This window comes from Crinia signifera, chromosome 2 (assembly GCF_055691185.1).
Source record: "Crinia signifera chromosome 2, ASM5569118v1, whole genome shotgun sequence".
In the NCBI taxonomy this organism is placed as follows: domain Eukaryota; kingdom Metazoa; phylum Chordata; class Amphibia; order Anura; family Myobatrachidae; genus Crinia; species Crinia signifera.
The window spans coordinates 374,398,424-374,411,473 of record NC_139218.1 but is presented as its reverse complement, the minus strand read 5'-3'; the positions used below and the strand labels follow the sequence as shown (position 1 = coordinate 374,411,473).

At 42.7% G+C, this 13,050-nt stretch overlaps 1 protein-coding gene across 1 annotated transcript in view; it reads left to right on the top strand.

Moving 5' to 3' along the window:
- Positions 1–13,050, top strand: part of CNTN5 (contactin 5) — a 1,198,205-nt gene that overhangs the window by 1,055,238 nt on the left and 129,917 nt on the right. The gene's annotated exons all lie outside the window — the stretch shown is intronic.

Genomic DNA, 13,050 nt, shown 5'->3' with positions numbered 1-13,050 from the left:
ATCTGGCTGCAAGTCCATATTAAATATTATTAACTGAGCTTAAATAGAATGTTAGGTTAAAACTGACAAATGTATTCTATCTTCATGGTTGATTTCTGGAAGTTTTGCTTTGTTTGCTTTGTTGTTTACTGGTACACAGAGCCAGAGCAGGGCACACGGGCATCCGTAGAAGGCAATGTCCCATACCCGGTGGCCAGAGACATCCTTCCCATTATAGCGCTGGATATCCCTGGAGAACAAAATGAGCAAGCTAGGAGAACTTTAGATTAAAAGAAAAAAATGTAGCGCGTATCCCGAGAAAGCACCAGAGGGAATCTAGGTAGTATAAACCGTTAGTGTCGTAGCTAAAAAAGGAAATTATCTGAATATGTTCTCCTTGTAAAAATATATACGTTTTGCATAAAACATTTAATTAGTTTATATTCATTTTTCCTATACTCGTTTTTCCTATATAATCAGAAAGAGGGATTACTACTTTTTTTTCAATCGTATAAGTTTATTAAGGTAACCACAAAGACACAAATAATACGTGAATACAGTCCGGAGAACATCAAAATAGACATTGTATTTAGTTGGAGAACACGGTGTTCAATGGTAGCTATGTGTAAGTAAAATAAGTAGAAAAGGGCTGGTAATAGGTTAAAGGATAATGGGCGGGATTCTCTAAAATCCGCAGCCCTCTTCGCCGGCCACTGCATTTCTAATGACCGCATATTCTCTAAAATATGCGGTCATTAACGCAAGGGACAGCTCTTGCGGTAAGAGCTGTCCCTTGCGATGCGGCGCCGTTGCTGGACTTCCGGGTCTATGACCCGGGAGTCCGTCTGCGCATGCGCAGACTGACGCGCCGGCCGCAGGGCATGCTGGGAGGGATCCGTGACGGACCGCTGCGGTAAGAAGCCCATAGGCTTCTGCAGGGAACCGCCAGCTTTTCCTGGCGATTCCCTCCGCAGCGGTGACACTGCGGAGGGAGGTTAGAGAATACAGAAATGCGGTAAAAACCCGATAACGGGGATTTTACCGCATTTCTGTAATGGAGAATCTCGCCCATAGTAGCTTACAAACATTTCTGTGCATCATCCATGACTATACGTTCTAATGTTCACGGTTATACTGCATACTGTATGCAAGAAAAGCAGCTAGGTCCAGAACTACAGTAAGTAGAGACATTTCCCTGGCACTCCTACCATAGAGTGGGGGTGTGGCCTGGGACAGGGATGTAGTCACACCCTCTCAATTGGAACAGGCGTGTCACTTACAGCCCTCCCTCCATTCTATTGATCGCATTCTGGATGCCAAGTTCTTTCTTCTGCTGCTCAAGAGGGAGAGCCAGTGATGTCAGTGGGCTTTGGCCGGGGGGTCCCCTTGACAGAGGGAGGCCTGGGGTATGGTGTTCCATGTGCCCCCCCTACCCCCTTAATCTGGATCTGTGGCTGGCTAACTGTGTTTAGTGTGTGGGTGTCATGCTCCTCACCCCCCAGGTCGGCTAATGGATGGTGGTTGCCCAGAGCTGGGCAACAGGCTTGTCGGTATACGCTAAAACCTGATGTGTGATTTATCTGCTCTACCGGGACAGTCCACAGCAATTATGCCTGGGGAAGGCGGGAGAAAGAAAACCCCATGCATTTAATTTTTGATTTTTGCTCATGCTAGTTGCAGTTTTCTCCGTATTACTAGGTATTATTCTGTGTTTTATTATTTTCTCTTGAATTTTAAAGTATTTTAGTTGGTTCAATTAGTCTCCTTTAGTAAACTGCCACCCTGTCTGCCACTGCTGTGGGGCAATGTATCATAGATGTCCTTTAGTCTTTTACACTGCCGTGTGTTTGTGCCTCTGCTCCGTCTCAGCATTTAGCCAGCCAGCCTTTTGCCAATACTGGTGAGCAATATTGTGATCTGTGGGGTTGTCAAATTCAGAGGCAGAACTCTGGGAGGCAATGGAGTCATCTGCCTCCGGGCTCCTGCTCCCAAGGGGGCACCTCTCCTCCCCTGCAAGTTTGAATCAGTTAGTTGAAAGCAGCTGGTATTGCTAATGTGGCTGACTCCTCCTTCTAACATTATTTTTGCAAATATCACACCCTGTATTAGATCCCATGACCTTACTGGAGACAGACACCTCACTGATTGAGCTATTGGGGGGGGGGGGGGGGGGGGGGGGAGCACCAATACTTATCTTGCCTCCGGGCAACATGGATGAACTTACGCCACTGGTCAAATTGACTGAAAGTGACTGGAAATAATTGAAGTTAATATGACTGTAGGAACAAAAACAAGCCCAAATTACATGATTTTAGCTGTTTTTAATAAACAAAACACGTCAGGCTGGTTTTGCAAAACCAAAACATGAAGATGAATCCAAAACACAGGGTCAGCAAATATTTCTATTTGCAAGTGATGACACATTACGTCTCTTTGAACAAACATCTGTGGTGAAACAGAAAGCTGCTATCTTTCACAAGTCCAGCACTTGTTATTCTGCAGCTCTTCATCAACTTGATAATGATGTCTGACATCTTTACTGCATTAATTATTCTCTCTCAGGAGTTTATTTACTAAGATGGGATGATGCTGTGAACAACCAATCAGATTCTATCTGTTATCTCCTAGACCTTGGGTAGCCAACTCTAGTCCTCGAGAGCTACCAACAGTTAATGTTTTCCAGATCTCCTCACAGAATCACCAGTGAAGTAATTAGCTCCACCTGTGGATCTTTTAAAATGTGTCAGTGAGTAACGAGTGCAGCTGTGCAGCAGCTAGGTTGTCTAGAAAATGTGAACTGTTGGTAGCTCTCGAGGACTGGAGATGGCTACCTCTGTCCTAGAAGGTGCGAAATTAATAAGTAGTTTGTTATTGATTGCTATGGAAAACATCCCATTTTCAATAGAACTCCCATATTAGTTAAAAAAAAAACCTCAGGCTGGTATCCAGATGGCTGACAGACAATGTCTAGATTGACAGTCAATCGGTCAACACCATATGGTTGACATTTGTATGCTCGATACAATCAATAAGTTGACTTTTTTTTTCCGATTGTATTTATTTATTTATGGACTTTTTTACATACTATACCATCCATGTGGACTCCAAGTGGAAATGGCAAAGTAGCCTGAAGCTTGGCGAGCGGAGTGATTCACTAATTGGGGGTCCACGTTCTCCGGTGTCAACACCCAAAAAATTAGAAAAGCTCATGTCGACGTTTTCAATGTCAATCTGTTGTGTTGACTATTTTTCCAGTGTTGTCCTTGCACATGTTGATTTTTGGGGGTCAAACTGTTGACTATCAATCATAGACATTGTCGCCGAGCAATAACACACCCTCTCAGGCTGTGGTTCCAGACTTTTTTTCACATAATCACTCGCATGGAGCTAACTGGTGCATAATTGCATACACGTTTTGTATATTGCACAGCAGATTCCCTTGCACTTTACTATTGTAGACCGTGATAAAACAGATTGTCGAGTTGTCAACAGTTATAGAGATATCAAAATGGTAACTTTGATTAGCTGGTGGGAATATAAGTAATTCCGTCTTGGAAATATTGAGTTTGAGGTGGCGAGAAGACATTCAAGATAAGATGGCAGAGAGACATTCAGAAACTCAGCCCAAGACCACTGGTGACAACTATGGGGTTGATAGATAGATTTGAGTATCGTCCGTATACAAGTGATACTGGAATCCGAAAGAGCTGATTAGTTTGCTAAGAGAGTAGGTATAGATTGAGAAAAGCAGAGGACCTAAAACTGAGCCTTGCGGAACTCTGACTGACAGAGGTAGTGAAGAGGAAGTAGAGTCAGATACAATGTTCTACTGTGAAAATTCCAGTGGTATGATTGGTTACACCTTGTTCATACTGACCACTTGGGATATTGATAAAGGTGAAATGAAAATGTTAAACCAGTTGTGGCCAAACCTGTCCTCAAGATCTACCAACAGTTCACGTATATCAGGCAACCTGTGGATCTATAGTAGGAATGAATTCAGCAGGTTTGAAAATGTGACAGTTAGTAATGACTACAGCTGTGCACCAGCTAGGTGGTTTATAAAATGTGGACCGTTGGTAATTCTCGGGGACCGGTTGGGCCACTCCTGTTTTAAACTAGTCAAACACATCTTGTCAAAATTGCCTACAATTTCATTATTGTGTAAACACTACCTGCGAGGGTGTCTTCTTAATACGTACATCGCCATCCATTTTTGTGAAAACATAAAGCACGTTGAACACAAGGGAAACGCATTTATCTTACGAGCATTTTGCGGCAAAGGAATCGTTTTAAAACAGCGGCTTTATAGGATAATGGGAATTTCTAGCTAAAATTACAGTTTAATAAAGATAATTTGAGTGATGAAAGAATTGCGGAATTACACTGTCATAATATTCCAACTTTCATTGACTGAAAAGAAATAGCTTTTTATTATTACATAGTAAAGACATGCTGCAATAATTGCAATTCACAACAATTCAGACTATTAGTATATAAACCAGCTGAGGGAAGACATTATTTCCACATTATCAACATGATACCAGCACGTACAAATCCATTCTGTCAGCTTGTCATTTATTATCACACATATGACTATCAATTATTTGAATGTTTTCTATATTTCTTTGCGTTTGCCAATATGTGATTTAGAGACAGCTTCTATTATGAAGCTTACAAATACTGTATATTATTTTTAGTCTATGCAGTCTTGTAATTCATCTTGTAATTTATGTTGTTGTTTTTTTTCTTTTTACAAAGCACTACATTGTTCCTTATTTTATTTAACTCTAAAGCATAAATAAACTCTACTTTAAAAGCATATAATCATGTTTTTCTAAATGGCCTCTATAATTGCAGCCTGTTCCTAGGGATTTTCTAGTGCTGGACAAGCCACACCGGTCCTCGAGATCTATAAACAGTCCACGTTTGCACAGTTGGAGTCAGTGGCATAAATAGGGTTCCACAGTCCAAGCAGTGGTCAGGAGAGTGTCGCGTGGTGCAGGGCCTCTGCAGATTCCATGCAGTCTGTCAGTCTGTATGGAATCTGCTTATCCGTCTCTCCCAAAATGTCTGCCGCCATGTAGGAGACAGATGCTAGAGGTCCTACTGACATGCTGAGAGCATGGAGCCCCCTGGCAAGGAGCATATAATCCCCTGACAACAAGAATAAAAACCCTGGTAAGGGGCATGCAAACCCCTGGCAACAAGCATGTAACCCCCTGGCAACAAGCATTGAAACCCCTAGCAATAAGCAATGTCACCCTTGGTAATGAGCAAGAAACTCCTGGCAACAAGCGTGTAACCCTTGGCAATGAGCAAGAAACCCCTAGCAACCAGCATGTAGACTTTGGCAAAGAGCATTTAACCTCTGGCAAAAAGCAATAATCCCCTGACCATGAGCAAGAAACCCCCATCAGCAACATGTAGGTTAAAAAAATAAAAATAAATACAATTTGGCCTTCGTATTGCGCTAAAGGATTTATAATCAGCTGCTACTCCGATAAGGCTCCCCTGTTAGTGAGAGTCTAACAACAAAGATACAAGAACAAGAATTTATCGGAGAGCGCTAGACTTATTATAGTTATGACACTGGAGTCATTACTAATTGTCAAATTTTCAGACATGTGCTGTATTCATTCCTAACCGACACATTCTACAGATCCACTGGTGGCCGGGAAAACTTGACCTGTTGGCAAATCTCGAGGACTGGTTTGGAAACCCCTGTACTAGTGATTTTTTATTTTCGGCTACCTGCATATATTAGTCATCCGTGTTGTCACCACAGATCCATCAAAAAGGCCAGAAAATCTCTGTAGTAAAAGATGCCACAAATGTTCCATGCCCTGTACAGAGGGATGTGAAGCGATGTATGGTCAGAATGTGGACAATCATTATGGGAGTAGTTCAGAGTCATAGATAAACCCGATTTTCAGGGACAGCTCTACCTTTAGGCAGCTTTATAGGGAACCAGGATCTGGGACGGCGCCACCAAGTCTGCCTATCAAAAAATCAAGGCTAATGACTTAGTGATAAAAATTAATAACAATATATAATTTCACTAAAGCAAATAAAGAAAAATCATTGTGTGATTTTTGTGTCAGACATGTCCTTTCTTTTGATTAAAGGTGCTCCGTATTGTGGTGATTCCCGATAGTTATAATTTCAACGATGCACATAAAATGAGAAATGGGATAGGTATGGGATTATGTGGATGTGTACAAAAATCGAAATAAAAATTCAAAGTGTCATAAAGTGATGGGCGTACCCAACTCACTCTGAGGTGACGTGTTTTCAAACCTGTAATGGTTTATTTTTCCTCCTGGTGGTGTGCTGGTTTTCGGGTTCAGATTACTTTGGAGTTATCCCTTCAAAGTGTGCTCCAGTGATATAAAAAATAAATAAGAACGACAATTATTTTTTTATTTTTTATTTTTTTTATACCACTGGAGCACACTTTAGTCCAACCTATTTATCTAGTCATGACTATATAATTTCATTAATGTCCAAGAATTTATCCAGTTTTAGTTTAAACTCATTTATTGTACTCGCTGTTACCACATTTTCTGGTAAAGAATTCCAGACCCTAACTGCTCTTATGGTGAAGAAACCCCTTCTTAATTCCGTGCAAAGTTTATCCTCCTCGAGCCTCTAGGAATGCACGCATGTCCTAAGTACATTTTTGCTACTGAATAAGTCTTCTCCTAGTTCCTTATGATCTCCAATCCTGTATTTGAACATACCATATTATATATATCATATCTCCTCTCAAGCACCATTTTTCCAGTGTATACATTTTCAGCCTGGATAGCCTATCTTTATATTTTAGTGACTCAAGACCTTTTATTACTTTAGTTGCCCTTCACTGAACCTGATCCAGTTCATTTATATATTTTTTAACGTTAGATACCAAGAACTGAGCACAGTTCTGGTTCACTCGCAAAGTCAAATTCCTTCTCAAATGGACAAAACCATGCTGCACTGCAGGTGGGGTAGATGTAACATGTGCAGAGAGAGTTAGATTTGGGTGTTATTTTGTTTCTGTGCAGCGAAAATACTGGCTGCTTTATTTTTACACTGCAATAATGAGATTGGGTTTACTTTGCTGTGCTACTCGAATTATTATCTCTATAAATTTTACGTGTTTCCTTTTGAAGTGCAGCATTTATTATCCATACATATATGTTAGATCCTATTTTTTATGTTTTGCAAAGGTAGAATGACACCAAAGAAAAAAACTCTAAGTTTTTTTTTACTTTCATTTTATTTACTTGTTTGGAGTATTAAGCAAACTAATTATATTTTCTTGAAAACAAGCAGGTATACGAGGGTGGATCCATAAGTACCTGTGTTAAGAATGAAGATGAATATTTTTCACAATTTTTTTTCATATTTGAACATAATCCCCTTTCACGGCAATACACTTTTACCAATGACCCTGCCATTTCTTTAAACCCTGTAAAAAATAAGATTTGTCAAACTCACGTAGGATTCATTCTCGACGATGACCTCCTCATTTGAGCGGAACTCTTTCCCCACGAGCCATGTTTTCAGGTTAAAAAAAAGAAAGAAGTTGCAGGGAGACAAGTCGGGCGAATACAGTGGATGCGGCAACAATTCATAGCGCAATTCATGCAATTTGGCACCAACAATTCCGGATTAGGGAGCTGGTGCATTGTCGTGGTGGAAAAAAAAAACCTAACCTTTGAATCTATCTGAAATTTGGTATGGCGTTGTTTGAAAGATGGTAGTACACAATAGTAATGCCAACTATCCTCAGCAACGCCACCTATCTTCAAACACAGGTACTTATTGATCCACCCGCGTATTATGTGTGGGCAAATTATTGATATCGATGTTTGAATTGTTCAGTCTAAAAAATGCCAAAAGTGTTCTCTGCAGAAGGGAGAAATCCCAGTGACGTGCGGTGAGGTCATTGCCTGGGGAGGCACTTACATACATAGGTATGCAGCGGCCGCCCGCCGCCGGTACATGCGCGCCCCACCTGCCCTCCCACCACCCGGCGGACTCACCTGTCATCTTCTCGGCGGTGACGGCGGCCGGTCCGGGTGAGTGACAACGGCAGTCTCCCAGCAGGCGCCGGACTCCGCGCTGCTGCTGCATCCTCTCACGTTCCTGCATGTGTGATTGGGCCAGCAGATCCAGTGCTGGATCCGCTGTCCAATCACATCTGGGGGCGTGCCTTTATACTGGTGCCGCTGTCATTGCGGCACCAGTATGAATGCCGCTTCCCCATTCATATTCAATGGGCTTTTTCAGCCCATTGCTGCACCCTGCCCCCCTGCCCACCCCTTCCCGCCCCACGCTGCCCGGAATCTCAATGTTAACAGCGGGAGGCACCTCTCCCGCTGTCTCCCACCCTCACATGCAGCAGTGTAAGAGGGTGGGAGGCAGCCGGAGAGGGAGAAATGATGAAAATAATAAAAGAAGATATATAAATATCTTCTTTTTATTATTTTCATCATTATGACAGGGGAGGCTCTGCCTCCCCTGCCTCCCCTGACTGCACGTCCCTGAGAAATCCTCTAGCTGTAAAGGAGGGGGGGTATTAATGGGGTTATCCAATCAGATGCAGAGAAACATTGGGAGCAAAACCCCAGATGTTTTTCCCGATGCTTCTCTGACTTATTTTTCCAGGAATTCCTTTTTTGGTCACCTCCAAAAAATAAATTTTCTCATGAAACATACATGTTCCATGAAACCTGTGTGTTTCCACGAGGCAGCCCCATTTCCGCATGGAAACAAGACTGCTTTCAGTGATTTGGTTTTGCCTGCCTGAGGCAGATAAAACAAAATCCCTAGTATACTGCAGCTTGGGTGCGTATTGGGGCTAAATGGAGAGCCCCAGTAAAGCAATTACTTGCGGTCAATGATCGCGAGTAATTGTATAGTCCCCTAAATATATTTAGTCTTATTTAAAAAAAATGATGACTTTATTTTTATGATAAACCACAATGGCAGACTGTAACAAGAAGCTTGACAATCGTAATTTTTTCCTTTATTTTGCAGCGAGATCCTTAGTTGACATTTTATATCAACCCATCACATAACCACAGAGGTTTCACCATAAAACCAATATAAAACATTTTCAATGCACTGAAAAATAACAACATCACTAAGGCATACACACACCACACCATATTGCAGTAAAACTTCAAGAAGAGCATTTAACAGAGTAGGCAGGTCAACCCCATTGGTCAAGCTACCGTTGAAAAGACTGAAAGGCAAAAAAAAGTCTGCTTGGAGACCTTGGGGGCAGCGCAACCTTTCAACTCTTGTTTTTAGTTTGAGCAATAAATATGTGGATTTTTACAGTAAGTATGTGACTTTTGCACCTAGCGAAATATTTCCAGCTGAGTAACTAGGAGGGGGGCAAGAAAAGTCATTTTGTTTGTGTTCCGAAATATGATTTCAATCTAGTCTTCATCATAAAGCACAGGAGAGAGAAAAATTCTGTACAGGTGAAAGTTGCAGATATGCCGGATAAAAGAACCGGGAGCTGTTTGCCGTTCCGTAGATAGAAGATTCATTCCTGTGAATTCTGCATCTAGGACACGAAGAAACTATTTATGTAACATGATTTTCTTTACAAAGAAGAAGCGAAGGTGAATGCATTTATATAAAGTCAAATGGAAGTGATTACTCTGCAGTAAAGCAATGTTTAATTATAGGGAAAATCTGACAACAGTGGCATGCCTTTTCGACTAGCCGTTCCTGAGACATCACAATGTAAACATGTCGCCAGATCGGGAAGTGCTTCGTAATTGCTACTAATGTCATCTTATATTCAGCCCACAAGAAAGCATAGGACGAGCTGTAATGTTCTTGTCTAAACTCATTGACGTTTCTTAGTTTTAGTTCAGATATTTGATTGCTGAAAATTATATGCATGTGGCATTGTGCTTGGTGTATTTTTAGGATTGCTTTTGCATTTGCACTTAAAGTTATTTTGTAGCCAGCAATTTCTGGAACCCACACACGGTGATAATTTCAGCCAGTATTAGAACATCGTCCTCACCAATGGAGTACAGTATACAGTATATGACATAGAAATCGGTCATGGATGTAGAGATGATACAATTGAATAGCAGTTGGGGAGAAGATTCAAATATAGCACCTTAGTGACTGGGCCTTGCTACGCTCCAGGCAAAATGAAGAACTTGATGCACCAATCATTGTCAATGTAACATTGTTTGCTTAAAGCTTGTACATTGGTGCTGTGTGGTGCATATTAGCGAAGACCATACCTGTTAAATGTTTAGGGAGGAGAAATGTACAGTACATTAGGTTGTGGTGGGACAATAGACATAGCAGTTCTTTAGGAAACCCGAGAAAGATGAAACTGTGCAGTGAATTAGGAGAGTAGAAATGTTGGGCAAGAAGGATGGGAAGAAAGGGGTTGGGAGAGCCATAGAAGGATAAGGGGGAGTTGACGAGGTAGGACAGAAAGGTAAGATTTGAGGCCTTGTAAAATATAGGTATGCATCACCTGATTTAGAGTGTAGTAGGGGAGGGGCATGGCCTTAGTTAAGGTCCCATACATTAGTCCGATTTGCCCATTTATCACGCGATTCCGACAGATTGGGCAGAGAAATTGGGTGAAAAGTAGCCAAATCATATGTGTTTGACATCCGATCCTGTGCGCAGTCCCGTGCTCATTGGAGTCGGAGGTCAAATGCGACATATAACATGAAGAAGATCTGGGTGGCTCAAGGGGGATTGGCTGTAGTCACAGTAGTATATGGCCAGCTTTAGAATGTAGGCGGCATGGTCTCTCAGTTAGAGTGTAGACAGGGGGGAATGGGATTCAGTATTGAATCCCGGCGGTCGGGATCCCGGCGTTTAGAATCCCGACGCCGGAATCCCGACAGCCGAAATGCCGACAAGGGGGGGACGTGGATCGCCCCCCCTTGCGGGCTCGCTGCGCTCGCCACGCAGCGGGCCCGGTGCCTCGCTACGCTCGGCACACTAATTTATTCTCCCTCCAGGGGTGTCGTGGACACCCCAGGAGGGAGAAAGTGTCGGCATTTCGGCGGTCGGGATTCCGGCATCGGGATTCTGAACGCCGGGATCCCGACCGCCGGGATCTTAACTGCATCCCGGGGGAATGACCTAAGTTTGAGTGTAGGGGGAGCATGGCCTCAGTTAGAGTGTGATGAAAACATGAAGTTAGAAGGTAGAGAGGGTATGGCCTCAGAGTGTAGACAGGGGGAATGACCTAAGTTCGAGTGTAGGGGGAGCATGGCCTCAGTTAGTATAGCGATGGAGACATGGACTGAGTAAGAGTGTAGAGGGGGTGACCTTACAGTGCAGAGAGGGAGGTACACACTGAGTTAAAGTGTAGGGAGGGCATTGCCATAGTAAGAGTGTAGAGAGGAAGACATGAAAGGACTTAGAGTTTATCACATCAGATAGAGTGTAGAGAGGGGAGTATGACCTGAAGCTAAGTCAATACATAAGATCCATGCAACATACTGTATATACAGTGCCACACCAAGACACCAAGCAGACCAGTGCACAGTATTGGTTTGTAATGAGATGAGATCTTTTAAAACACTCATCATGAATAATAAAAGTTTAGTTTATGTCTGGGCAGCTGATAGGCTTAGCCTAGAAGTGCCAACTAGGGTGGCCAATCCCGGGATCAGGATCAGGGAATCCCGGGATTGGGATCAGTGGGATCCCGGGATTTGGCCCTAAAATCCCTGGGAATTTGAATCCCTGCACATGCACAATCTAATGCCAGCAGCCTCTGAGTGCCCACTCAGATGCTGCACGGCTGCTCTCGTCCACCGCTGCACCACTTCCCTCCCGCCACTGCTTCGCTCCTAGCGCACCTCTTCTCCGATCAACGGCCACCGGATCCGCACAGACCACCAGCCCCCGCACCACCCGCTGCACCTCTCCACCTCTCCACTGCCGCACCTCTTTGTCGACCACCGCACTGCCTGCTGCACCTCTCCACCGCCACACTGACCACCGGCCAGCCCATGTAAGGCAAACATGCAGGGGCAGCCGGTTTTCATATATCTTACATGTATATATTAGGGTGGCTCAATCCCAGGAATCATGGGATTGAGCATTTTTCAATCCCGAATCCTAGGATTGAAAAATGTCCCTGGGATTGACATCCCTAGTGCTAGCCCTCTGAAATCCCCCCCGCCCCCCCACAAACACACAAATGGGTTCCTTGTTCTGTCCTATAAAGAAATGTAGCAGTTATTATATGCTTGCATATGTCTTACCTTCTAGGCTTCGGTGCACGCCTGGTTTGTTATTGCTTGTGCAGCAAGAGCCTAGTACTCAGCTTTCTGTGTATAAGAAATCCTAAATCCATTTCCATCTCAGGTTCCCCCAGATGTATTTTATTTGTAAGAACAGTTTAGAAAATAATGAATTCAGGCTCCATTGCACTAGTGTCACCTTGGATGGTCATCATGTCCATTAGTGAGTAAATAAATGTGCATTGATGTTCTCGATAGATATACTATATGAATCATTGAAAATTTATAATAAAAGAACTTGTCAATTCAAAAGCGAAATAACTTCTCCCGGTATTGCAATTTCATGTGGCGGAAATCAGAGTTGTCTACAAAAGGCTGAATAAATTTACATGCAACTTAACTGATGTTTTTTTCCAATTTGGTTTATCAATGTACACTGCTAAAAGTATAACTTTAGTAAGCTACAAGGAAACAAATTGAAACAGCTGTTACACAGTAAAATGTTACACTAAAACAAAGATGCAAATATAATTTGCAATAGCAATGTTCATTTTATCAGGGAAGTGAATGATGTAGGAAAGGAAAGAAAAGGTGGAGGGGGGAATGAGTGGTTAGCCACTGGAGACCATATCATAGTTGGGTGATAGTCACTGGAAACTATGTCACAGGTGGGTCATAGTCACTGGAGACTGTCATATGTGAGTGATAGACACTGGAGACTATGTCATATTTGACTGATAGTCACTGGAGAATATGTAATAGGTGGGGGAGAGTCACTGGAGAGACTACTGTATATGATAGGTGAGTGATAGTCACTGGAGACTAT